Source organism: Arachis hypogaea, chromosome 13 (genome assembly GCF_003086295.3).
Source record: "Arachis hypogaea cultivar Tifrunner chromosome 13, arahy.Tifrunner.gnm2.J5K5, whole genome shotgun sequence".
NCBI classification, from domain to species: domain Eukaryota; kingdom Viridiplantae; phylum Streptophyta; class Magnoliopsida; order Fabales; family Fabaceae; genus Arachis; species Arachis hypogaea.
In genome coordinates this window covers 43,669,001-43,696,718 of record NC_092048.1, presented here as the reverse complement: position 1 = coordinate 43,696,718, position 27,718 = coordinate 43,669,001, and positions in this window count along the sequence as shown.

Sequence of the window (27,718 nt, the reverse complement as noted above, 5' to 3'; positions counted from 1 at the left end):
ACTTCCATTGCGGAACCTCTAAGGGTTGCAACATCCCGGAAGGTCTTTGATGTTCAATCTTTACCTTTTGACAAGTTAAGCACTTTGAAACATATTCTGCCACATCATTCTTCATACCCGGCCACCAAAACATCGCCTTTAAATCATGGTACATCTTAGTACTCCCCGGGTGAATGGAGAATTCGCTTTTGTGTGCCTTAAGATATCTTGCCTCAAAGTACCAACATTCGGCACAATGATCCTACCCTTGAATCTCCATAACCCATCTTTTTCTTCCGACACTCTCCACTGTTTTCCTTGCTCGATAGCCGGTAACACCTTCCATAACGCTTCATCATTTTCATGAGCCTTTAGGAGTTCGGACTTAAAGTCACTTGAGATTTCTAATCGGCTCAAACACAAGGTTCCAGATACTTCTCGAGCACCAATTTTTAGACTCTCGAATCCCTTGAGCAACTCCTCCTCTTGAAGCATCATCCAAGACGCATATAACGACTTTCGACTTAACGCATCCGCCACTATATTCGCCTTTCCAGGATGGTAATTTAACTCAAAGTCGTAGTCCTTCAACAATTCCATCCACCTTCTCTGCCTCATATTAAGCTCTTTCTGATCAAAGAGATACTTCAAGCTCTTATGATCAGAGAAAACTTGGAACTTAACCCCATAGAGATAATGCCTCCACACCTTCAAGGCAAACACAACCGCAGCAAGTTCCAAATCGTGCGTAGGGTAACTAACTTCATGAGGTCTCAACTGTCGTGAGGCATACGCCACCACATTATGGTGCTGCATCAGCACGCACCCTAGACCCTTCAATGAGGCATCACAATACACCTCAAATGGCTCATTCGGCTCAGGTAACACTAACACAGGTGCAGTGGTCAACTTTTTCTTCAATGTCTGAAAGCTCTCCTCGCACTCAGGAGTCCAAACAAACGGAGTGTCTTTGCGAGTTAACTTTGTCAACGGCAAAGCTAATTGCGAAAAGCCTTTGATGAACCTTCGGTAATAGCCAGCTAAACCCAGAAAACTCCTTATCTCAGTTACTGTGGTTGGTTGCTTCCATTCCATTACAGCCTCCACCTTAGTTGGATCTACGGCTATTCCCCTCTTACTCACCACGTGACCCAAAAACTTTACCTCATCCTTCCAAAACTCACACTTAGACAATTTCGCATAGAGTTTCTTCTCCTTTAAAATCTGCAACACGGTCCGCAAGTGTTCCGCATGCTCTTCTTCAGTCTTGGAGTAAATTAGTATATCGTCAATGAAGACAACCACGAATTTATCCAGAAACGGACGGAACACTCTATTCATGTAATCCATGAATACTGCAGGAGCGTTCGTCAACCCAAAGGACATTACAGTGTACTCGTAATGACCATAACGAGTCCTGAAAGCGGTCTTAGGGATATCCTCACCCCTCACCCTTATCTGGTGATAACCGGATCGCAAATCAATCTTAGAGAAAACCCCAGCTCCTTGTAACTGATCCATGAGATCATCAATCCTCGGCAATGGGTACTTATTCTTTATGGTGACCTTGTTCAGCTGCCTGTAATCCACACAGAGTCGCATACTTCCATCTTTCTTCTTTACCAGTAACACTGGAGCTCCCCACGGGGAAACACTTGGTCGGATAAAGTTCTTACCCAACAATTCCTCTAAATGAGACTTTAGCTCGGCCATCTCTAACGGTGACATCCTATAAGGAGCACTTGAGATTGGTCCCGCCCCAGGCACCAATTCAATAGCAAACTCGACCTCTTGGTTAGGTGGAAATTCCTCAATATCATCGGGAAACACTTCCGGAAACTCACACACTACCGGAATCTGATCCAACTTTTGATCATCACCCGAAACACCAGCGGTTAACAACAGGATACCCTGACATTCGATTCCAGAACAGTTCACCATCATCGAATTCAAGTAATAATTATTCACCACGACCGGCCCTTCTGTATCTTCCGGCATAAAGTACACCGACTTTGTAGAACAATCAAGCAGGACATGGTTCTCAGATAACCAGTCCAATCCCAAGATAAGATCAAGACCGATCATCGGTAAGCAGATTAAATTATGGACAAAATCACGCTGCTTGAACCTGAACAAAACTTTCGGGCATCCTAGCCTAGTTACCATGGCTTCATGGGTAGCATTATGTACCTTTAGGTCATAACCTAAGGTTACGATCTTCAATCCTAACTCATGGGCTTTCTCAAATGCAATAAATGAATGCGATGCTCCCGAATCAAATAAAGCATTTAAAGTTTGACCAGCCATTTCACAATTACCTCGAATGAGTGTCTCGGATCCCTCTGCACCCACAGTTGAGGTGGTGAACACCCGACCAGTCTGTTGTGCTTTCCCAGCACCTTGCTTTTGCTTCTCTGGACAACTTGCGGCTTTATGCCCCGCCTTTCCACAATTGTAGCACAAACCCCATCCGGCCTTGCATGGTACTCCCGGATGGTGACTCCCACACCTAGTACAAGCTTGTTCATTCTGAGGTTGCTTCCCAAACTTCTTCCCTTGGAAATTGTTGTTGTTGTTGGGCCTCCTGAAAGAGCTTCCCCTCTTGAAAGACGGACCTCTAGGTGCAAAGCCCTTCCCTCGGTTCTGTGGAAATGAACCTTTGTGACTCCCTTTCTCAGCGGTTGCCCTTTTCACACACTCCTCAGCAACCCTACACTTGTTCACTAATTCGGAGAAAGTCCTAATCTCCATTGGTCCTACTGAACTGAAGATATCACTACGGAGTCCTCCTTCATACTTAACACACTTCCATTCCTCATATTCCACCGGAGTCCCTTGGCACATACGAGAGAACCTGAACAGCTCCTCAAACATGTCAGTATACTCTGATATGGACATAGTACCCTGCTTCAGCTGTAACAATTCAAGTTCCTTAGCCGTCCTAGCAGAAGTCGGAAAGTACTTCTTATAGAACTCTTCTTGAAAGACATTCTAGGTGATATAGTCATCACCCTGCTGCAGAAGACGTCGGATGCCTTGCCACCAATGCGACGCTTCACCGGTGAGCATATAAGTGGCAAACTCGACACGCTGTCCTTCAGGTACCACTTGTGCTTGTAATGCTCGCTCTATAACCTGAAACCATGTATTAGCCTCAGTCGGGCCAGTAGTTCCCTTGAACTTAGGCGGATTAACCTTCAAAAAGTTCGCCAGTGTCATCGGGCCCTGAACTCCACTTCCGTCATTACCATGGTTGTTCATCTGTTGACCAAGAGCCTCAGCAGTGGCTTGCATAGCAGCAGCCATATTCTCCAATGCAGTCATAAAGTTCACCGGGTCATTAGGGTTAGTCTCCGGCGCACGAGCATTAGTACGACCCCTCCCACGGCCTCTACCGCGTCCACGAGGCGCCATTTGGTTCCTATACACACCAAACAATCGATATTAAGTTGATCAGTCTCAATATCGGAAGTTCAGTGCTTCAAAGTCCCAAATGCATGCTCATGAACGTTTATGCCAATTATATCAAGCAGATATACTAGTAGCACATAACACACACACAGAGAATGCACAGAAGCATAGTCAGTCCATTCCTCAGGCTCTACAGGAACGAACTGCTCTGATACCATAATGTAACACCCTACCATACAGAGTCTTATGCTTAAGTCATAATTCAGAGATGGCAAGGTATTACGACCTCTAAAACAAAAATTTAGTACGTATAGTAGTATGAATAATTGATTATAACTAGGAGCCTTGTAGAAAAAGGGGTAAACAAAAACCGTAACTCGAAAACGCAACACTCCGATCGATAACGTAACGAACAGGGATAAGCTAACGCGAGATTATATATATACAAAAGAGTGTCAAAAAAGGAATATCAAGACTCAAAATCCGGCCGCGAAGATAACCGGTCCGAGCATAGCAATATATACATATAATAAAATAAGGAAACCCCAAAGGAAACCCAAAGGGACACAAATACATACAACCTATTCTCCAAAATCCCCTCTAGAAGGAGTCATCACAGTTTGTATTATTTAATGGAGATAAAAGTATCTAAACAAGATATATAAACCAAACAGAGTCCCAAGAACAAAGGATCTTCGCTAATCCAGAAGTCTCCAGCATGCCTCAACGAGAAGCCTCGCGTCCTGCATCTGAAAACCACAAAATCCGCATGGGTGAGAACCAGAGGTCCCCAGTACGGTAACAGCTTCCACATATATAATACATAATAATATAGGAAAGCCGAAGGCAATCCTAGAACTTCCTCCAGGAAATATCAAAGCTTATAAACAAGCTAAACCGTAAGCGGCAACTAACTAAAGATCCTTCAGTCTAACTAATACTTCCCTTTCTACTTCCTTCAGACCTCCCAACAACCAGCAAGAGTATAATATAGCAAACACAGTTATATCAGACAAGAGATTTACAAATAGGAACAAAAAAGGCATTTAGGCAATTAGCAAGTAATATGCAGTCAAATAGGCAATCTCAAACAATTCATGTAGTATGCTTATGATGCATGCCTGTCCCTAGTGGCTGATGATATCATCTGTCGGTTATAGAGCCAACCCGACAAGTCCTGGTAGCTAGCCATTGGACTGTCCCTCTGTCGTGCATCCCCAACTCGAGTTATACTCATCATAAACTTGATCATAATCATGATCCATATCCATCACCCTCACTGGTGAATATTTATCCATCACCATCACTGGTGAATATTTATGGGGGCGAGCTCATCCGGGCCTTTCACAGTGCCCGGCCACACTTACGACATAGGGTCAAAAGAGCTTCGAGTCTCAACCTGGAGCACATGGTGGCTAGCCATTGCTACTACCCAGGGAAACCCTCATCTCCAATGGTGGAAGTGCAAACCTTCACAATTCAATCAACATCATATATGCATTTATACTTGGCCATAAACATGGCTCCGCCGTAACACGGCAATAATCTAGCCATCCGGCTCACGGTTAAATCCATAACCAGCCAATTCATTAACAATTACGGCCCTTCGGCCCATGGCACAACAAGCACTTCCACCGCCATTCTCCGCATCTCACATAATCATCTTTGATCCTCAATGATCATTCATTTTTCCCTTGCTTCACTCGCAAGTTACCACATTCACTAGCCCTTTTTCTCATGCTAGGCATATCATAATGATTTAAGACATAAGTGGTGAGATCGGAGGCTTAGAAGTATGAAATTTGGCTTTTAAAACTCAAAAATCAACTTTGGGATGAAAACAGGTCCACGCGTATGCGCACTCCACGCGCACGCGTGGATGGCGCTTTCTCGAAGAACGGCGCGTACGCACCAAGTGCGCCTACGCGCGAGGGGTCATTCTGCTAAAAATTTTCTAAGTTAAAAGCTGCAGAATTTACAGATTCAAACCCCAATCTTCCGACGGACATAACTTCCTCATTTTAAATCGTTTTTCACCCGTTCTTCGAACGGCATGGACATCCCGGATCCAATTTCATTTCTAAACAGATTTGGCACAAATCAGAGATCCGTAGTCCAAGTTATGTCCCGTCAAAGTATGCCCAAAAACCATGTTTTCATACAAAACCACAAGGTGCCATTTTCAAAACAAGCCACTTTCAACTCTTTTCAAAATCAATCAAACATGCCAATTTCAACCCTTCTCTTTGAAATCATTCAAAATGTACCAAAATCAACAACAAGCCATCCTCAACTCACACATTGACACTTTACCAAGGTTTCCAAAACCACATCCAACCATTTTAACACTTCTCAATCAAATGGCTAAAGGACAAACACAATATCATGTCATACATCCTTCCTCATCCCAATTTCCAATAATACCATTTCCAATTAACCATCATTATACATAATCAATATCATACTCACCATCAACATGGTACCACCCATCAATTCAACCTCAATCATCCATCAAGCATATATCACAACATGCATTTCTCATATTTCACACAATCAAGGCATCAATATTCATAATCACATATATGAACACATCATATATTTCAACCATTCAACAACACCAACAATTCAATGCCTATCTTAGGGCCTCTAGCCTAAGTATTTCCTACCACATTACATATTAGATACGGGAAACTAAAACCATACCTTAGCCGATTCCCCAAGCTCAACCGGAGCACTTCCAAACCACTTGTCCACAAGCTCTCAAGGTATCAACACCTCCAAGAACAGATTTTATCACACAAAACCCTCTTCCAAGCTTTCCAAAATCACCAATCAAGCTCCAATATTCACATATACACAACCTAAGCCACAATCATCATACCCATACACAACATCTCAATACCCAAACATCATAGAACAACAAATTATACTAGGGTTGAGAATCTTACCACACCCAAGGTCCAAGGAGACAAGATTAACCTTCTCCTTCAAGAGAGTTGGGTCCTATAACATCAAAGAACCCAAAATCTCAACATTTTACCCATGAAACTCGAAAATAAGGGCTGGAATTTCGAACAGAAACACGTGGCTTACCTCAAGATTAGTTGTATGGGTTTTGTAGAGCTCTCCGCGGTGAACGCGTGGCCGCAAACGGAGTGGCAATCGGAGCTCTAGATCAAAAGTTATGGTGGTTTGAAGATCAAGTGAGAGAAAGAACTTGAGAGAGTGTTCTTCCTCCCCTCTCTTCAATTTCAGCGTGTTTGAGTGTGTTGTGAGGAGAGAGAGTGCTGAAAACTAGGGTTTTGGTTTAGTTTAGTTGGGCCAAGGGCCCACTTTGGGTCCGGTTGGCCCGGTTTGGCCCGTTCGGTCCAATCTTGGTCCGATTTCTATAAAATTGGTACCGAAATTCTCGTCTCAATTTCCTCTATCATATTAAGCCATAAAAATAACATTTTTGGCTTTCTAGAATAAATTCTCATTTATGGGTTAATTAGCCGTTAATTAACCGGATCTTACATGTTGTAAATGAAGCTATACAGAGTAATTTACTGTCTCTCCTTTCTAAGATTCCAGGATTCTCCCAAGAGAAGAACTAGTAGAGTGATTTTGCTGGGAATAATATTTGATTAGGTGGCTTATGTTAATACATTTTGTTAGGCTTAGTTTATTATCGTAGTTTATTTGTTTGATAGATAATTGATTAGGCAATTTATTTCATTTTCAGTTTTTATAGAAGTTGGCTTACTTTTATTGGTAGTTTATTTAGTTGATAAATAATTATTTGGATTGATTTTTATAGTTACTGTTAGATTTAGCTTGTTTTGGTATTTTATTTGTGAAGTATTTTTGTTGGAGATGTTGCATTAGACTTTTATTTTAATAAATATGTTGGGTTTGATTTTTTTTTAAACATGTATAATTTTTATGAACTAATTTTATTTTTATGCATTATAATCTTCCATTTCAATCAATAAAATAAAAAAAACAATATGATGTTTATTTTAGTATAACGAAAAAATTGGAATTCTAACTGATATTCTAGTAAAATTAGCGACATACTCGCTGTTGATGATGGTGACAAATTAAAGACTCTATTGCGACTGAAACAATTGTGAGATACCTATCGATTTGTTACTATTTTAAAAGAAATTTGCGATGACATTTTGCGATAATATTGCAACTAATTGACGACATGTTATTTCTTAGCAAATTAGCGACTATTTCATAACTCTACTTTATCATTTCGAATAGCTTTGGTTTAGCGACAAAATTCCTACAAAATTGATTAAGGATTTTCAAAGATTAGCTATAGATTTGCTACACAATGTGACAGATTTGCGACCATATTAGCGGACAACTTGCGACGAGTTTGGTTCGAAAAAATTCCTCGCTAATTAGCGTCAACCAACCATTCCATTTTCTCTACGCAGTTAGCTTGCATTTAGCGATGAGTCTGCTGCAGTAGAGTTTATCGCTAATTAGCGACTGCCGTTTAGTCCATTTCTTCTACGGAATTAGTTTGTACTTTAGTGATTGATTTGCGACTATTTATTCGGTAGCTAAAAAGTTTTCCGATGAATTAGCGACTGTTGTGTTTGCATCACTGATCTGCGACTTGTAATCAGCGAGGAAACCATTAGTTGCTAAGCGGTAGCTAATCCGTCACAAATTATATTTTGCATCAGATTAGCGACGATTTTATGACTCTTTTTGTAGTAGCTAATTGGCCATATTCTTGTAGTGAAATCAGCGTGTTTGAATTCGCAACCAGCGAATTTTGGGCTGTTTCTGGCCCAGTTCTCGGTCCAGAAAATACAGGTTAGAGGCTATAAAGTGGGAAAATACATCCATTCATCAGAGAACAATTCATACAACTTTCATATTCATAATTTTAAGTTTAGATGTAGTTTTTAGAGAGAGTGGCTCTCTCCTCTCTCTTAGGATTTAGGATTAGGATTAGGATTTAGGATTTTTATTATGATTAGACTACTTCTCTTCAATCACAGGTTCAATGTTCCTTTAATTTATTTTCTCTTTTATTTATTCTATTACTTTAATTGTTATTTATCTTTTCAATTTGGCTTATGAACTTCATGTTAGAGTTGATTTCTTTATTTAATATAATTTGAGGTATTTCATATTTAAGATTTCTTTATTTTTTTTTTATGTTATTGCTGCTTCCCATCTGAATGCATTTTTATTCAAGTAGATTTTCTTCCCTTTTTGGCTTTGGTTGAGTAATTGGTGACACTTGAGTTATCATACTCAGCTGTTGATTGAAAATTGGGATTGTTGATTGATTTGGATCCCTCTAAATCTAGTCTTTCCACAGGAGTTGACTAGGACTTGAGGACCAAATTAATTAATTCACTTGACTTTCCTTTATTTAGTAAGGGTTAACTAAGTGGAAGCAGAATCCAATTCTCATCACACCTGATAAGGATAACTAGAATAGGAATTCCAATTCTTATACCTTGCCAAGAGATTTTATTATTATTAATTTATTTTTCTTGTCATTTAAATTACTTGTTCCTTATTTCAAAAACCCAAAAATATACAATTTCATAACCAATAATAAATCATACTTCCCTGCAATTCCTTGAGAGACGACCCGAGGTTTAAATACTTCGGTTATAAATTTTATTGGGTTTTGTTACTTGTGACAACCAAACTTTTGTACGAAAGGATTCTCTGTTGGTTTAGAAACTATACTTACAACACGATTATTTTTATAAAAAATTCTTTACTAGCAGAAATCCTATTGTCAATTTTTGGCGCCGTTGCCGGGGAGTTGCAATAGTGTGCTAGATTATTAATTAGTGTACATATTTTATTTTATTTGCATATTTTATTTTTATTTTGTTACCATGAGCTATATGTCTTTCTCATTGAATGATGCGTTCATTGCCTGATCCGAGCTTAGCCGCTTTTGATCCTGAAATTGAAAGAACTCTTTCACGTATTAGGCGAGCTCGACGTCGGTTAGCTTCTGAGGGTGGTGAAGTGATTATTATCGATTCACCAGTCTCATCTGAGGGCGAATCGGAACCGCCATCTGAGAGCGAGACAAGCTCATTTACTACTGATTCAGTTGATTCACGTGCAAGTAACATGGCAGCACCTAGGAGGATTACTCTCCAAGAGGCAGGAGCCCCAGATTTTACACTGTAACCGTATCAAGTGCATCATCCAACTCTGGCTACAGATTTTGAACTAAATACTGCACTAATTAACTTGATGCCCAGGTTTCATGGCTTACCTGCTCAAGAGCCTATCAAGCACCTTAGGGATTTCCAGACAGCCTGTTCTACTGTTAGGCGTCATGGTGCAGATGAAACTTCTATTCTGTTAACCGCGTTCCCATTTTCTCTTGAGGGAAAGGCAAGGGAGTGGTACTACACTCAACCGGAAGCAACTGTTACTAACTGGGATACGCTTAGAAGAGAATTTTTGGAAAAATACTTTCCAGCTGAAGTTACTGATAGATTGAGGAAAGAGATTTCAATGATTGTTCAAGGCGAATCTGAGACTCTCTACGAATATTGGGAGCGCTTTAACAATCTCCTGGACGCATGTCCCCATCACATGATTGATAGACTAGTATTGATCAGCTACTTCACTCAAGGCATGAACCCCCAGGATAAGACCACACTGGAAGGGGATAGTAATGGTTCTTTGAAAAAGTACAAAACCGCAGATGAAGCATGGTAGCTGATCAGCGACTTAGCTGAGTCCACTAGGAATCACAGACAGCGGCGCAACCATCCCAAGGCTGTTGCTGAAGTTTCTTTTAGCATTGAAACTACTGCTCTCACACAGAGTATATGTGAAATGACCAACCTACTGAAACAAATGCAGTTGAATCAACAAGCACAACAAGCTCAGCCTCTCCCACCACAACAAAGCCAACAGTTGGTCCCACAAAGAGTATGCGAAATCTGTGCTGATTATAGTCATTACACTGATGAATGTCCGCAGCTCCAACAGGAAGACAACACTGTGGCAGCCACTCACAACTTCTATGACCGCCAGAATCAAGGATGCAATCAACAAGGTGGCAATTATAACCAAGGTGGCAACTATAACCATGGATGGCAGGATAACTCCAATCAAGGCTGGAAAGATAATTCTAACCCTAGCTGGAGGGACAACTATAACAGAGGAGGCAGAGACAACAATGAAAACCAGAGGTGGAATAACAATAACAACAACAGACAGCAGAATCAGAACCAACCTTACAGAGCACCTCACCTAAGACAATCACAAGGAACCCAGCACAACCAACAACAAGTTCCTCAGATCACTTATTCCAATTCCTCATCAAATGACGAGATGCTCCGTTCTCTTGCGCAAGGACAACAAGACATGCAGGCGCAGCTGAACTCTAGTCTGAATGGCTTAACTGCCACTTTACAAGCTCTCGTCTCTCGGATGGATTCCTCACTTAATTCCACACATCAACCTTCAAGCTCCAGTGGAATTCCTTTTCAACCACTGCCTAATCCCAAAGGTGGCATCAATGCCATCACTTTGAGGTCCGGAACCACATTACAGGAGAGGAACGATGAGGAGCTAAGCCCACCAGAACACGTGCCAGCAGAGGATGTGGTGGAAGTGGAAGATGCTGAAGAGGAAGAGGACGTACAAGACATAGTTGAAGAAGAGGAAGCTCAACCATAGAATGAAGCACCAAGGGATGCAGAAGCTGCAAATCACATCCATCCTATCCCCTTTCCACAACTTGCAAGGAAGCTCAGAAAGCAGATGAAACTTGATCCCAAAATGGTAGAAATAATCAAAAAGGTCGAGGTAACTGTTCCCCTTTTTGATGTTATTCAATAGGTACCTAAATACGCAAAGTTTCTAAAGGATTTGTGCATACATAAAGATAAGATTAATGAATTAGAGACTATTCCTTTAGGTAGCTCTATATCTGCTTTAGTGGGAGGTATACCTGAAAAATGTAGTGATCCATGTCCATGTATGGTTAACTGTACCATTAGAGGTGTGATATTTTCTGACTGTATGTGTGATTTAGGAGCGTGTGTTAGTATAATGCCTTTGTCTATATATGATACTTTGAGGTTCCCTCCCTTAAAAAGGTCGGCATCTCGTTTTGTGTTAGCAAATAAAAGCATTATTACAGTAGTTGAAATTGCTGAAGATGTATTAGTGAGCATTAAGGGGCTCACATTTCCCATTGATTTCTACATCCTGGAAATGCCCCCTAATGAATCAGGAAGACCATCATCAATCATGCTTGGAAGACCATTCCTGAAGACTTCAAAGTTCAAGCTGGATGCATTCTCAAGAACTTACTCCTTTGAGATAGATGGCAGAACAGTGAGTTTCAGTTTAAATGAAACTATGAAGCATCCTTCGGAAGATCATTCTATCTTCCAGTGCGACATTATTGATGAAACTGTGGCTGAAGTTCACCAGGAAGAATTAGAAGAGAAGTACATGGAGTAAGGTCCAAGTGTGGGGATACTTTCTGAAAACAATGAGAACACTTTACCATTATCACCAGCTCCGAATGATCCAAAGCCTAGCTATAAGCAGAAATTAGAATTAAAGCCCCTCCCTCTACACCTCAAGTATGCTTACCTTGAGGATAAGCAGAAGTTTCCAGTTATCATTGCACAGGAACTCACTTCTCAACAAGAAGAGCAACTGCTCATTGTGCTGAGAAAACACAAGAAAGTAATTGGATGGAGCTTGGCGGATATAGTAGGCCTCAGTCCCTAAATTTGTGAGCATAGAATATTCTTAGAAGAGGGAGCAAAGCTTGTCCGTCAGCATCAAAGAAGATTGAATCCCACCATCTTAGAAGTTTTCAAGAAGGAAGTGACCAGGCTACTTGAAGCAGATATCATTTACCCCATCTCAGATAGCGAATGGGTTAGCCCAGTACAATTGGTGCCCAAGAAGTCTGGAGTCACAACAGTAAGAAATGAGCATGGAGAGCTCCTGACAATCAGAGTGCAGAATTCATGGAGAGTTCGCATTGACTATAGGCGTCTCAACCAAGCCACTTGCAAGGATCATTACCCCTTGCCATTCATTGATCAAATGCTTGATCGCCTGTCAGGTAAATCTCATTATTTTTTTTTAGATGGCTATACAGGATACTTTCAAATTCATATAGCTCCTGAAGATCAGGAGAAGACCACTTTTACATGTCCCTTTGGAACGTATGCTTATAAACGAATGCCTTTTGGCAAGTGTAATACACCTACTACTTTCCAAAGATGCATGACGAGTATCTTTTCAGATCTTATTGAGAACTGTATGGAGGTTTTTATGGATGATTTTAGCGTATATGGTGATTCATTCAGCCTTTACTTGGATAGTTTATTTAGAGTATTAGACAGGTGTGTTAGTACAAACCTTATATTGAATTTTGAAAAATGTCACTTTATGGTAAGACAAGGAATTGTACTAGGACATGTTGTGTCTAATACTGGCATTTCTGTAGATCCAGCAAAGGTGGATGTTATTTCTAGTTTACCTTACCCCTCCTTCGTGAGGGAAGTCCGTTCGTTCCTTGGCCATGCAGGTTTTTACAGGAGATTTATTAAGGACTTCAGTAAGGTAGCGTTGCCTTTATCCAGATTGCTGTAGAAAAATATTGAGTTCGAGTTCAGTGAGAGCTGTATGCAAGCATTTGATAAGCTGAAGATCGCTCTGACTCAAGCTCCAATTGTAAGAGGACCAGACTGGAGCCAGCCATTTAAAATTATGTGTGATGCTTCCAACCATGCAGTAGGAGCGGCGCTGGCTCAGCGCGAAGGTATGGATCCTTTTGTGATCGCTTATGCATCTAAAACTTTAGATGCTGCTCAATCTAATTACACTACTACTTAAAAAGAGCTTCTAGCTATTGTCTTTGCTCTGGATAAATTATGAGCCTATTTACTTGGTACTAAGGTAGTAGTGTACTCAGATCATGCAGCTCTAAAATATTCATTAGCTAAAAAAGAGTCCAAACCAAGACTAATACGTTGGATACTACTGCTGCAAGAATTTGATTTAGAAATTAAGGATAGGAGTGGTAACCAAAATTTAGTGGCAGACCACTTGAGTCGCCTTGAACACATTAAGGATAATCCTACTCCTATAAATGATAATTTCCTATTTGATAGCTTACATGCAGTATCTGAGATAGTTAGCCACATTTTTCCTCCAAATTTTACTAAGCATCAAAGAGACAAGCTGAAAATCGAGTCCAAATATTATATATGGGATGACCCATATCTATGGAGGTGTGGTGCTAACCAGGTAATTAGAGGCACTCACTTTTGTAACAGGAGACTAACAGGATTACTGAAGAGGCATGGGATAATTCACAAAGTAGCAATAGCTTACCATTCCCAGACCAATGGGCAAGTAGAAGTCTCTAACAGATAAATTAAGCGTATTCTGGAAAAGATAGTAAAACCTCATAGGAAGGACTGGAGCGCCAGGCTACAAGATGCACTCTGGGCATATAGAACAGCGTACAAGACACCCATTGGGATGAGCCCCTTCCGCTTGGTATACGGAAAGGCTTGCCACCTCCCAGTAAAGGTGGAACACAAGGATTTTTGGGTTGTGAGGGAGTGCAACATGAATCTTAAGAAAGCTGGTGCTGAAAGAAAGCTACAACTAGCAGAACTAGAGAACCTTCGCCTAGAAGCATATGACAACTCCAGACGTTACAAGGAGAAAATGAAGGCTGTCCATGACAAGCATATAAAAAGGAGATAATTCAGACCAGGGGAGTTAGTTCTTCTATATAACTCCAGACTGAGGCTTATGCCAGGTAAACTGAGATCAAGATGGGAAGGCCCCTACAGAGTACAAAAGGCAGAGCCATACGGAGTTTTCCACCTGCGTCATCCTACTAGCTCCAAATTTCTAAAGGTCAATGGACATCGCCTGAAGCTTTACCATGGTGAGAAGATGAAGAATCGTAAGGAACTAGAAGTCTTTCTCTTGGAAGACGCAACGATAGAAGCAGAATGAGCCTAACGAGCATCCAACTTAAGGACGTAAAAGCAAAGTGCTAAGTGGGAGACAACCCACCATGGTATGATCGTTCCATTTCAGTCTTGGATTTATTTCACTTTATTTCTATTTTTATGGTGTTAATGACTCTTCTCATAAATTTCTGCATATAGCTGCATATAGTTCATAGTTGCATTTGCATTCTGCATATATTTTAATTTAAAAAAAAACACGCACGTGACGCGTAAGCGTCGCTGACGCATCCGCATCACCAGTGCGTTTTGAAGAAAAGAGAATTGGACAGAAAGTCACGCGAAAGCGTGGCTGGAGGCATGCCTTAGGCACAAACATGCCCACGCGACCACGTCATTTTGGAAGCGAGCCTCCCACGCGTCTGCGTCACCCACGCGAACGCGTGCCCCAAAAATTTGACGTAAAAGAGGTGTATGGCAGAGAGTTATGATGGAGCTGGGCTGGAATGATGCTGGAAGCACCAGCCCCATCACGGGACTGCGTGCCCCACGCGGCCGCGTCGTCCTCAAAATATGGCCATTCACGTGATCGCATCACCCACGCGATCGCGTCACCCAAAAATTTTGGCAAAATGAGTTTGAGACAGAGAGTTGCGCAAACGCGCAGCTGCTCTCGCGCCATGCGCACAAATCAAGTCACGCGACCGCGTGACCCACACGTTCACGTCACTTGACAAAAATCACACACCACGCGACCGCGTGAACCACGCGTCCGTCGTTACATGCGGCGCACAGATTATCCAGATCAGCCAAAATATCTTATCTTTTCTTCCCCAAATCCTAATTTTTCTTTTCCCTTATTATTCCTTTCTTCCCCCTTTTTCCTTCTCTACTCATTCTCACTTTCTTCTTTTTCCTCCCTTATTTTTCACATCCATTATCAAGGTTCTTTTCTTTCTTTCTTTACTTTTTACTTTTCTTTTATTTATGTTTTATTTTTCTTTTCACTTTCATGATCTATATTTTTCCTTTTCTTTCTTTTCTTTTCTTTTTATTCCTTTAATTGGTGTTAGATATTTAACTCGGTGATTATTATCTTTTATATTTTGCTTGTGAATTATTGTGGAATTATTTGACAATTATATATCACTTTTCATAAGGGTTGCTTGCATGTTCAAATTTACTACTTTCAATAACATATTCAACATGCATGCCAAGTGTTTGTGAAAAAACCCGTATGGCATTGTGCATTATTTTAATTTATTCTATTCTACTACTTTAATGCCTGTTTTTCACAAAACTCCTTTTCTATTTTATTAATTAAATATGATTGTCAATACAAATAGATTATTAGTTTGAAAGACTTGGTAATCTAACTTGGACATTGAATGCTTGATCTATGCTACTCATGCCTTTGCCTGCATGCCAATAAACATCTTGCATTTAATTGCCATCACATGCACTTGCTATATTACCTTTGATGAACTTTTCACATGCAGTCTAGACCATGTGTTAACGACATCCTTCTTTTCCGTGCATTGATTACCATCCTTAATGTTCGCTCCCTTGCTCGAACACTTAGTTTTACATATTACTTTCTTTTTCCTTTTTCAGGATGGCCACCAAGAAAGGTAAAGAGAAATCTACTCCCAAACCACCAGCAAGGAGAGGAACAAAAAGAGCATTAGTGGCAGAGCCATCTTCAACAGTGGTGACACCCTCAACAAAACGAATCAAGAGGATCATCAAGTTCGATGAAAAAGAAAAAGCCTTCTCAGCAAAGGACACTGCGCGGTTCACTAACTGCTACTGTGAGCAGATGTTCCCCATCCTGGCAGCAAGGAATTATAACAATGAGTATCTTCTTATCCTCCCAACCCATATTGCTGAATTTGTTGAACCCCGCATTGAGCGAAGACAATGGGAATTCCTACAGAGACAGCCACGGCAGGTTAACCTATCATGGGTAGTAGAATTCTACTCCAACTTTCACATGCCAACCATGCAGTATGTCTATGTCTGTCAGAAGCAAGTATCCATAACTGAAGAGGCCATTCAACAAGCTTTAGACCTTCCCCCTGCTCCAGAAGGATTGGACGCATTCTAAGAAGCCTCACTCAAGCGCTAGACATACCAATTTGACTGGGACGCCGTTCTCAGAGTTATCGCACAACCTGGCAGCAGATGGATCTACGGGTACCATCGATCCCGACCTAAAGGGATATCGGCTTCAGTACTTACCTTGGAGGCTCGACTATGGGCACAGATTATGTCCCATTACGTCTTTCCGAGCACTCATGAGTCCTCCTTTACTGCGGACATAGCTGTTTTACTCTGGTGTATCCTTATAGACCAGCCTCTAAACTTACCAAGACACATTCAGGGTGCTATGGGAAACGTACAGATAACGGGCAACTTATCTTTCCCCGCCTGGATTTCAGATCTCGTCTCAGCAGCCGAAGTCTCATATAGAGCTGGGGACACCAAAGCCATGCTTCCATGAGATGATCAGCACGTCCCTAACGGGAAATATATCAGACCTCCAGCAGCCACTATCAACCGAAGCGCAGAACCAGCAGAAGACATCCTCTCTTCTTCCACACCACAAGCACCTACAACAAACCAACTGCTCCATCAAATACTTGAAAGGTTGGAGCGGCAGGAACACAAAGCAAAGCTAAGAGAGCGCCGTAACCAGCGCCGATTCACATACCTTAAGAAGCTATTTATGGGAAACTACAGACCTGACAATGACCCAGACACCCCAGACTCCACTTCATTTACCAGCACAGGGAGCCATGACGGTCCCGATGGTGGAGATACTGCTACCAGCCCCCTTTGTTCCTGACAGATGGCCTCGAGGACGGTGCAAAGCCTTAAGTGTGGGGAGGTCGGTCAGTACCTGACTTCCAGAGGTAAATTCTCTTCCCTAAACACCAATAAAATAGGATATTTAGTTAATTTTTCTTTTGTCTAGAATAGGATAGATTGCATAGAAATAGGTTATTTGCATGCATGTTCTACTTAATTGAAGATAATAAGTTTCTTCTAAGACCCTATTTTTGAAAAATTTCCCTAACTTAAATAAAAAATTTTGTGATTAAACTTGTTTGAAGTTGTATTTGGAACATAGTTTAAAAAGCTAAGAACACACAACATATGAGATTTGAGCTTAATTATATGGTTACATTATTTAACCATAAATATTTTATTCTTGTGTGTTTACTTCTCTATGATTGTAACCTTTATTTTGTTTCATCCTATATGTCCAATGTTTAATGTGTTATATGCATGCATATGATTGAGGCCATTATTTGATTTTATCTCACTTATCCCAAATAAGCCTACCTTTTAAATTACCTTTGTTAGCCATTTTGAGCCTTTTTATCCCATCTGTTCTATATTTTACCACATTACTAGCCTTAAGCGGAAAAATAATTAAATATCCCAATTGAATCTTTGGTTAGCTTAAGATAGAAATTGTGTGTTAATTAAGTATGGAAGAATTGTGGGAACAAAGGTTAATAAGAGAATGTGTCATGATAAAATAATGGGAATTTGGGTATCTACTCATGTGAAACTAGAAAAATTAAAAATTCATGTGCATTGATAGGCTATGTTTATTTTCATGTAAAAAAAATTTCAAAAATATTCAATAAATAAATAAATAAGGGGACAAAATTATCCCAATTCCAAGTTAAGTTAAGTTCAAAGATCAATGCATATGTGATAAAAATTAAAAGAAAGTTGATGCATGAGTATGTAATGCAAAGTGGAAAATTTTTGGGTAGCTAGGCATGATTCTAGAGTTATATAGAGTGTATGTATGTTAGGTGAAAGCCTAAGTTAATTAAAGATTCAATTTATAGCTCGCTTAGCCATATATATACATACCATTACCGTTACCTTAGCCCCATTACAACCTTAAAAAGACCTCATGATGTTTGCATTGGTACATTAAATATTGTCGATTGGTTAGGTGAAGAACAAAATTTAGAAAGCATGATTAGAGAAGAGTAGAGTGATTACCCTATACACTTGAGAGACTAGAGTGCACATACACCATCAGTGAGGGTTCAGTGCTTAATTCTATGTTCTCTGCTTTCATGAGCTGTCTTCTTACAATGTTACCTGTTTTTACTATATAAATTGAGTTAGTGAAAATTAAATTTATGTTTGTCTTGAAGAGCTTATTTATTTTAACCAAGTAGACAAGAATCATATAATTGCATTCATATATATAGGTTGCATTGCATTTCATGAGTTTTTCATTTTCCTACTCATTTATTTTATCTCCTTCAACTAAGCATGAGGACATGCTAATGTTTAAGTATGGGGAGGTTGATAAACCATTATTTTATGATTTATATTGTGTTTAATTGAGTAGTTTTATCAAGTCTTTACCCACTTATTCATATGATTAGCATGTATTTACAATTCCTTCCAAAATTGTTCTATGGTTGAAAACTTGCTTCCTAGAGACCTTTTAATTATGTATTTTAATTCTCCTTTATACCATTCGATGCCGTGATCTGTGCGTTAAGTGTTTCAGGCTTCATAGGGCAGGAATGGCTTAGAGAATGAAAAAGGAGCTTGCAAAAATGGAAGGAACACAAGAAATCAAGGAGATGACCAGCGAACAATGACGCGAGAGCATGGCCCACGCGAGTGCACGAAAAGAAGAAATCGCAGCGACGCGAACGCGTGACAAGGAAAATCGTTGAACGACGCGAACGCGTAGACGACGCGTACGCGTGACCTGTGCGATCTACAAAAATAACAGAATACACTGGGGGTATTTTGGGCCGCGTTTTAACCTAATTTTCGGCCCAGAAACACAGAATAAAGCGAGGGAACATGCAGAGACTCAACACGCATCCACACACATTCAGATTCATCACATTAGGATTACTTTAGTTTTAGATCTGAATCTAGATTAGTGTTACATTGATAGTTTATGCTTTTGCTTTGGATTGCGGATGTTGAAGAGCCATTACCTCCGTGAAGATACTACTTTAGTTTGTTTCCTTATTCTTTACTCTTTTCAGTTGATTATTGACTCTATTCAAATAAGTATGTTACATTTTGAGTTTATTAATATATAGAGTTATTTTTATTTTTAATTAATTTTAATTCTCTATTTTATTTTATTTAATTATATCTTCTTATATTTTTATGATTATTAAATTCATGTCAATGGAGTAGAAATTTCACTTGACATGGGGTTAATTAAGAGGAGACACTTGAGTTGGAATGCTCAAGTGCTTAGTTACATTGGACGTTGTAGGCTAATTCTATACCTACTAACACTAGACCTCCCCAAGGGAGAGGACTAGGAATTGTGGGTAAGAGTTAGTTCAATCACTATACTTTTCCTTATTCAGTAAGGGTTAACCAAGTGAAAACAACAACCCCTTTACACTACACTTGAGAAGATTCCAACAAGGATAGAACTTCCAATTAATTATTTCCCCAGTCAAGACCTTTTAATATTAATAATAATTCTTAGTTAATTGCTTTAATTTACAATTACTTTTAATTACTCATTATTCAACTTAAACTTTCTGGAAATTTTCTGATTAATAAATTAGCATTCTTTCCTACAACTCGTTGGGAGACGATATGAGACTCATACTCCCAGTATTTTTATTTCTAAAATTTGTGACAAACCTTTTTTTAAATTGGTGAGGCGGATCTTAGCTGGTTAAGAGCTATACGTGCAATGTTGTTCTCTTATTTAAAATCTCTTAATTGGTTAACTTCTGCCATGCATCAACTATCCGGTGGTCGTAGATCTTCCTAATCATGAGATTATGTTCTATATCCCATATGAATTTCAACTTCACAAAGTGATTCAACAACATTATTTAGTCAAAATAAAATACAATTCAAATACAGTTAATTCAATAATAGTGGGTTCTTACTGCACATTTCTAAAACTATCGCTCTTTGGTCTCAATAGGGATCTTCATGTACCTCGGCCATGGGTGGTCGTATATAGACTTAATCACCTTGGAGATCTCTTGTGTATATGCATTGTTGTTTGGTGCAAACCTATCAATAAAAAACTTAAGATTAACAAACACATAGAAACACATAGAAGCACATAACCTTAACAGACTCAAAATATATTATGGATAAAAGACATTAAAATACTATGTACTCACACATGGAAGCCATCAGGCCAAATCCTTAGCCGGATGACGGGTGGTAGTGGAGGGACATCCTGTTGAGATGCATTAGAGGAATCACCCACCGTGGGCTCTGTCCCTAGATCTGTAGAGGACGTAGCAGAAGGAGGCACGTAGTTCGGGTTCAGAACCATGATGAACTCCTGGTCCGTTAGACCCGCTTGTGATGCCATAAGAGTTGATCAGGTAGTCGGGTTAGAAGGTGATGACTGAGCAGTTCCTGGTAATTCGGTGGAAATCTTTCCTCTACCACGACCATGAGACCCACTCGATCTACCTCTGCTACCTATTGTCATATCTGCAAAGAGAATATATTATTAATACTAATAAGATATATACTACACAAATCATTCAACATTTAGATTATTTCAAAAAAAATTTGGCATAACCTCCCTTAAAATTAGACATATATCCACCTTACAGTTTTCACAAATCCAACTAACCTCAATCCACAGCATCAGTCAAAACACAATTAAATTTACAACATTTCTAACAGAATATATTAACTTATTTTCATACTTGAATTCATACTATATATAATGTTACAATATCAAACTCAATAATTTATTAAATTCAATTAAAGAGTTTAAATCATTAACAACTAAAAAATTTTAAATAATAAAAATCTAGTTGAAAAATTAGGCTAAAATATAAATATTTCCAAACTAGTTAACCTTTAAGAAATAAGCATATACTTTAAGAGGAAATAGTAGACATCATTATACTATACACATAAAACCATGTCTACATAAATCTACCTCAAGAAAAACAAAAATATCTAGTTAGTAAGGTTAATTAGTTCTTGAGATTGATTAAGAAGCAAAAAGAGACTCAATTTACAAATTTTACAAGCTTTAGAATAACTATTGCTAGTATTAAACACTGCATATATAAATAACTATATTATATCAACTTAAGGCTTATAACATTTTTTTGGTACATTTTCTATTTCAAAATTCAAGCATCTTGCACTTCTTCCTAAATTCTAAATTAACATATAACTAATTCCAACTTCCTATATTAACTTCATCCTGAATCCTAAATTAGCATATGCTAACCAAATGATAAATACTAAATTAACTTTAACCCTAAACCCTAAATTAGCATATAATAATCAAATCCTAAATCCTAACTTAACACTTCATCCTAATTCCTAAATCCTAAATTAACTTCATCCTAAATCCTAAATTAATTTAACCCTAAACCTTAAATTAGCATATAATAATCAAACCTTAAATCCTAAATTAACATATAACTAAATCCTAAATTAACTTAAACAAGAAAAAAGAAAGAATATGGAACCTGAGGGGCAAACAGAAGAAGACGAACAGAGAGAAAGTGGGAGTTGCGACTGACAGAAAGGAGAGGAGAAACGACTGGTTTCAGTAAAGGGGAGCGGAGGTGGCGACAAGAGGGGTAGGCGGCGGCAAGGCTGACGGCGCGGCGGAGAGAGGAGGCGACTAGAGAGAGAAAGAGAGAAGAGAGATTATAGAGAGAGAGAGTAGATTTCGAATTGAATAGGGAGAGGATTTGCGCTTTAAATTTTATGGTTCATTACCATCGGATTTACCGGCAGATAAATCCGACGGTAACTCATTGCGGGTAACCAAAATGTAGCATTTCATTAAAATGGGTTTACCGGCGGATTATTTCGATAGTAAATTCTACGCGAAATTTTGCGCCTATTTCTCCCGTTTTTCCTCCAAGTATTACCAGCAAATTTATCATCGAAAATGGGAATCCTTCAGTAATGATTTGACCAAACAAATTCCACATCAAAACCATCTATAAATCTGTCGGTAAAGCTGATGGTAATGTGCAATGCTAAATCCGACGGTACTCGATATTTTTCTTGTAGTGATGACGGCAATTGTGGACGATTGGGTGGCAACGATGAGGACAGGGGTGTGAAGAGTAAGAGGTGAGTGAGGAGTGTAGCAGAGCACAACCAAAGGGTTAATGGAGTGAAGGGATTAGGGTTTTTGAGTGTTAAACGAGCTATATATTTTTTATTTATTTATAATTATTTATTTTACGGATTTGCGAATCGAATATGCAAATACAGATATAAAATTCGTGATTCTATTCCGTTTGACTATGGATTTGATCCTTAATAAATATCTGAATCCTAATATATACATGCACATGCCAACCTATTTTACTAAAGCTTCACTCTATGCATAACATTCTGTTTTACTCAATTTTTCGTTCCATTGTTAACAATAAATAAATTAATAGTTTTTGAGTTTTATTTCACAATCTTAATTCAAAGAGTAGAAATGACTCTTTTTGTGGGTGTCTCAAAGTCTCAATTGTAGTTTCGAAAGTAAAATTAAATATAAAAAAAATATGCAAAGTGCTAGAGACAAAGTAAAATGCAGAAATTAAAAAAAAGAAAGGAAGAAGAAGATAAAGAAAAACAAATAAAAGTAAATAACTTTAATTAAAAATAAAATAGAATAATTAAATTCATACTTCAGAGGAATCACTCAAAATTTCTAATTATACTCTGTAATGCCAGGGATATTGAGAGTATTTTTGAATTTTCAAGTTTTTTCTAGAAGAACTGAACTGATTAAAATGTTTATCCAAAATTCTATTTATAGACTAACCTAACGTCAATTGATGGTTAGTCTTATAATATCTTTGCCAATTTTCATATTTCACTTAGTAACCGTTCCTACACTTGTTGCTACTGGATGCTTTATTGCTATCATTGATAACTGTTCTCACACTTTTTACTTTAACAAGTCTATTGTTATGATTAATAATTATATCTTTGACATAACATATCTTGTAATTCAGGCCTAATTTAAATTTTGGTTAAAACTACTCCTTTATTTGTGTCAATTGAAATAAACTTTTCCTAATATATCAAAACTGATATTTTAAAATTTATATAACACAAATTGACAATAATATTATCTTATATTTATTTACTTAAACAACTATTTTCTTCTTCTTTTTTCTAACTAATAATATTTTTTGCCCAACATGCTCCCAAAAATTTCTCATTAGAAAACATGTAATGGTCGAAAGTAAGAAAATTTAGTTGTTTATTCACTGCTCTCATTAATTTTCATATTAATTTTGATAAATTAAGATGCCTTTAAGTTGATACCTTGGCCACATATCTACTTGATAGAACTAACCATTAACAGACTTAATAGAATTATTAGGTCTATAAAATTTTTATATTGATAGTTGAATACCTAACTGTTAATGGGATTTATTTTTCTGTATGAAGCTTGTAAGCATGTCAAATAGTATCTGTTCTAAATTTTGGAACATTAAATGTGTCAATTGACCTTTGTCTTAATCTTTTGACACATATTCCTTTATTGTTCCAATTGATATTGTTAACTGCCACATTTTTTTTTAACTTTAGAAGTAATATAATCTTAACTTCGTGAAGTCTTTTTTTTATATGTTAAACTCTAAGTGTCAATTTGATAAAATTCTTAATCTTATAAATTTTTTACATTGACATTCTGATAGTTTTAATTCTAAGTGCCAATAAATTTAACAGAAGTTTTAAGTCAATAATAAGACTTTTGTATTTATGAATTACATGCATACCTAAATGTCAATAAAAAATTATTTTTTCTCATGATTTTAAACTTGATGCATATTATTATTATTGGAAAAATAAAACCATAATAATATAAATAAAATAGTTACAACCAAAGACAAGAAAGAAATAGAAATTTAAAAGATAAAAAAAATGAGAAAGAGAAAACAAAAAAGATTAGGATGAAACAAGAAAGAGAGTAAGAGATAAAAAAATAGAAAAAAAAATGAAGAAAAATTATGGTGAATAAGAAAGAGAAAAGAGACAGAGAAGTAGAGAAAGAAGAGAGAAAAAAATAAAAATAAGAATGAGAAAAAGATAAAAGACGCCGATAGAAGAAAACAAAGAAGATGAGATCATTTTTTGTTATTTTTTTATTATCAAACTTATCCTTTATTTGCAGAAAAGCCATTTACCCTGTACTTCAGAAATTTTTTTTCGATCATCCTCTACATGGCTTATTCAATGAGATGTAGAACTTTGATGATTATTCAATCTTTTTTTTATCATCTCTTTATACTTTACTTCTTTCGTATCTTTCAACTGTTCAATTTATCTAACATTTTCAGCAAGTTGAGTCATATCATGATATTGTTAATTTATAAGCTTTTTTCTAATTTCAAATTCTAATCCATTTATGGCCATTTTGAAAACTTCAGATTCTGGAACTAGAGTAAACATCTATTTTTCATATTTTTGAATCTAGCTAAATACTTATAAATTGATTCTCCTACATTGTATTTGATGGAGAACAAATCATTTAAACTTATTCTTAATTCACTACGAAAAATTGTTTATGAAAATCTCTTTCTAATTGCATCCAAGAGTGAATTGAATTTGACTTTAGGTTAAAAAATAATGTAAAGGCATTTCTTGTCAATGAGAAGGGAAAGAATTTCATCTTTAAATACTCATTTGATACCACCTCGTTAATTTTAACAGTATCGTAAGCAATCTGCTCGTCTGACAATTTTTCATCTTTCTTAGAGAATGTAATTAATGACTTAGGAAACTCCCATCCCTCAGACAATTCAGTTTGTTGGATAAATTCAAGAAAAAAAGACGTAAACTGAGGTTGATTTGTAAATCCAACATTAAATTCTAATCTTTTCAGAATTTGTTCAACCACTTGATTGACCTTTTACTCCCTAAGTTATTTTGTTCAACAATTTGATTAATATTTTATTGTAGTCTAGTATCATTTTTTATTATATTACCATCATTTTGATCCTCTTTATCCAAATGCATATTATGTCTAGAAGAATTTTATTCTGCATTTATCTCTTATATTTCAATGAAATCATTTTGATTTTTCTTCATACTAACTATCTTAGCAATTTGATTTAATTTATAGATTAATTGCTCATATTTAGTGTTGGTTGACTCAATAAAAGAATTAAGTATTTTTGTCATATGATGAGTCAATATATTAACCAAATTATATTGATTTTAATTTATCTGCTAATAAAACTTTTCTAATGTATCTACAATAGCCATAAAACTTTCTGACGATAATATTTTTGATATATTAGAAAAAAATGTATTTGTATGTTGGGTAATAGCACACTACCACAAAAACAGAAGATAGCGGCGGACAACTAGCAGCTGTTTTCATAACTGCAGCTATCTGATGGTTTTCTAGCAGTTTTAGTGGTGAAAATTGGAAGAGAAGATATTTAATTTGGTTTTATCACAAATTTTAAAGAACCGAAGCTAATCCACCTTTTTTTGGCGATATTTCAATCTCCCCCTTCCCAAAAACACAACAACACTCAGCAACTACATAAAAAAGAAAGAGAGAAACCTAAAGAGAAAAGAGAGAAAAACGGAGAAGAGGGAAGGGAGGAAGGAGACAGGCCGGCGCTGCTGGGTTCTCCGCCGCCGTCGCGTTGCCATGTCGTCAGAAAGCCAGAACTGCAAGAGAAAGAACCGCGAAGAGAGAGGGAGATCGCATCAGCTCACCGCGAAGCCAGCGCCGTCGTCGTCGTCATCGTGGGTCTTCACTCTTCACCATCGCGTCTTGCCACCGCCGCCACCACTAAGCTTGCCGTTGTCACCACTGAAGCCGAAGAGAGAGAGAGAGAGTTCGCGAAGAGAGGGAGTGCGCGCGCTCACGAAGGAGAAGAACGACGAAGAGTGAATGAGAAGCAGAAGACAATGAACGCAGGGGAGAAGGAGGAGGTCCGTTCTCGCACCGTCCTGCTCTATTGCCGCCGCTGCCGTCGATTGGGGTCAAGGCCGTCGCTATCGCACCCACCCTGTTCCCGTCGCCATTAGGGTTTGCTACTGCTGCCATTGACAGAGCTGCCGCTGGTAGGAGCCGAATAGGGAGAGGAGGTCGCCATCGCACACGCCGCCACCAGTTACAACCGTCGCCGAAACCAGCATAGATTCACTGGTGACTCTGCTTCTTCCTTTTTTGAAACTGTTCTACTTCTATTTTGTTTCACTATTCTCCTAACTTTCTTTCTATGTAATTGAAATTGGTTTTGCTCATTTTTTTACCCAGTAATTGCTTTGTTTCATCGATGATATGTCTTGTTTGTTTTTCAAATTTAATTTTGCTGCCTGGTAATTGTGTTACTGAAACTGGTATCAAATAATAGTGTAAAGGTCATGCAGATTTTGTTGCTGTAAGCTCTTGTTCACGAAAGTTTCTAAGTTCATTTCACTAAACAATGAGAGAAAAACTCAGATTCTATTGAAGGGAAGAATTAAATTTCAAATCTGCTTATTAAAGCAATTCAAGTTAAAGAGGAATAGAGTAGTTTGATATTATTTTATATTGTAACCATATTGAACAGTATATGCATATATTTCTATTGAGCTTATGCTGTGCCTTCTGATTTATTGCCTAAGAAAGGAATGGATCGAGGCAGCCATAGATCATCTTCAAAACTGCATGTGCCTAAGGATTCTCACGGTATTTATTGCCTAATGTTCATATCAATTTTGGTTTTCTTGGTCGATCTTTGCACCCTATAGGAATTGATTGTGTATGGTTCCTTCTTTACTGTTTCATCTCTTATTTGCCCCTTATATCATTTCTAATTCTTCAAACACTGGTGATAGATTATTTTCTTTGTTTAGGCCCAAGCTCTCCTCAATCAATTTAGAAGTCAGAGACATAATGCGGGGAGGGGCTGATTTTGAATCCCCAAGATGTTGTACCGTCCAAAGGTTTTGAATTAACTTTTTATAGTACTTCTCTAATTTATGCATTATTACATGGTGCAAATAATGTGTGTAAAGGTGTTTTACATTATCACTAGTGTTCACTTAATTAGACTCTTAAACAGCTTAAACTCACTAAACTGCTTCTCAATTTCCAGAGGCACAATGTTCACATCAAGAAATGAATTTATGTGTCTTTATTCATAAATTTAATTCATGAACTAATTCACTCTTCTGCAATTCTTCCTTATCTCACCTTTTGACCCAGTTAAGGGCAGCATGTTCCCATCTTAATCATTCCAGTAACAAAGTCAGAAGCAAAGGCCTTATTATTCTGACTATAAGCCTTAACAAGTGAATCAGTGGATCCACCATTGAAGAGTTCTTAGTCAGAATGAAGGAGACCCTTTTTTGTTGATGAAGTTCTTGTA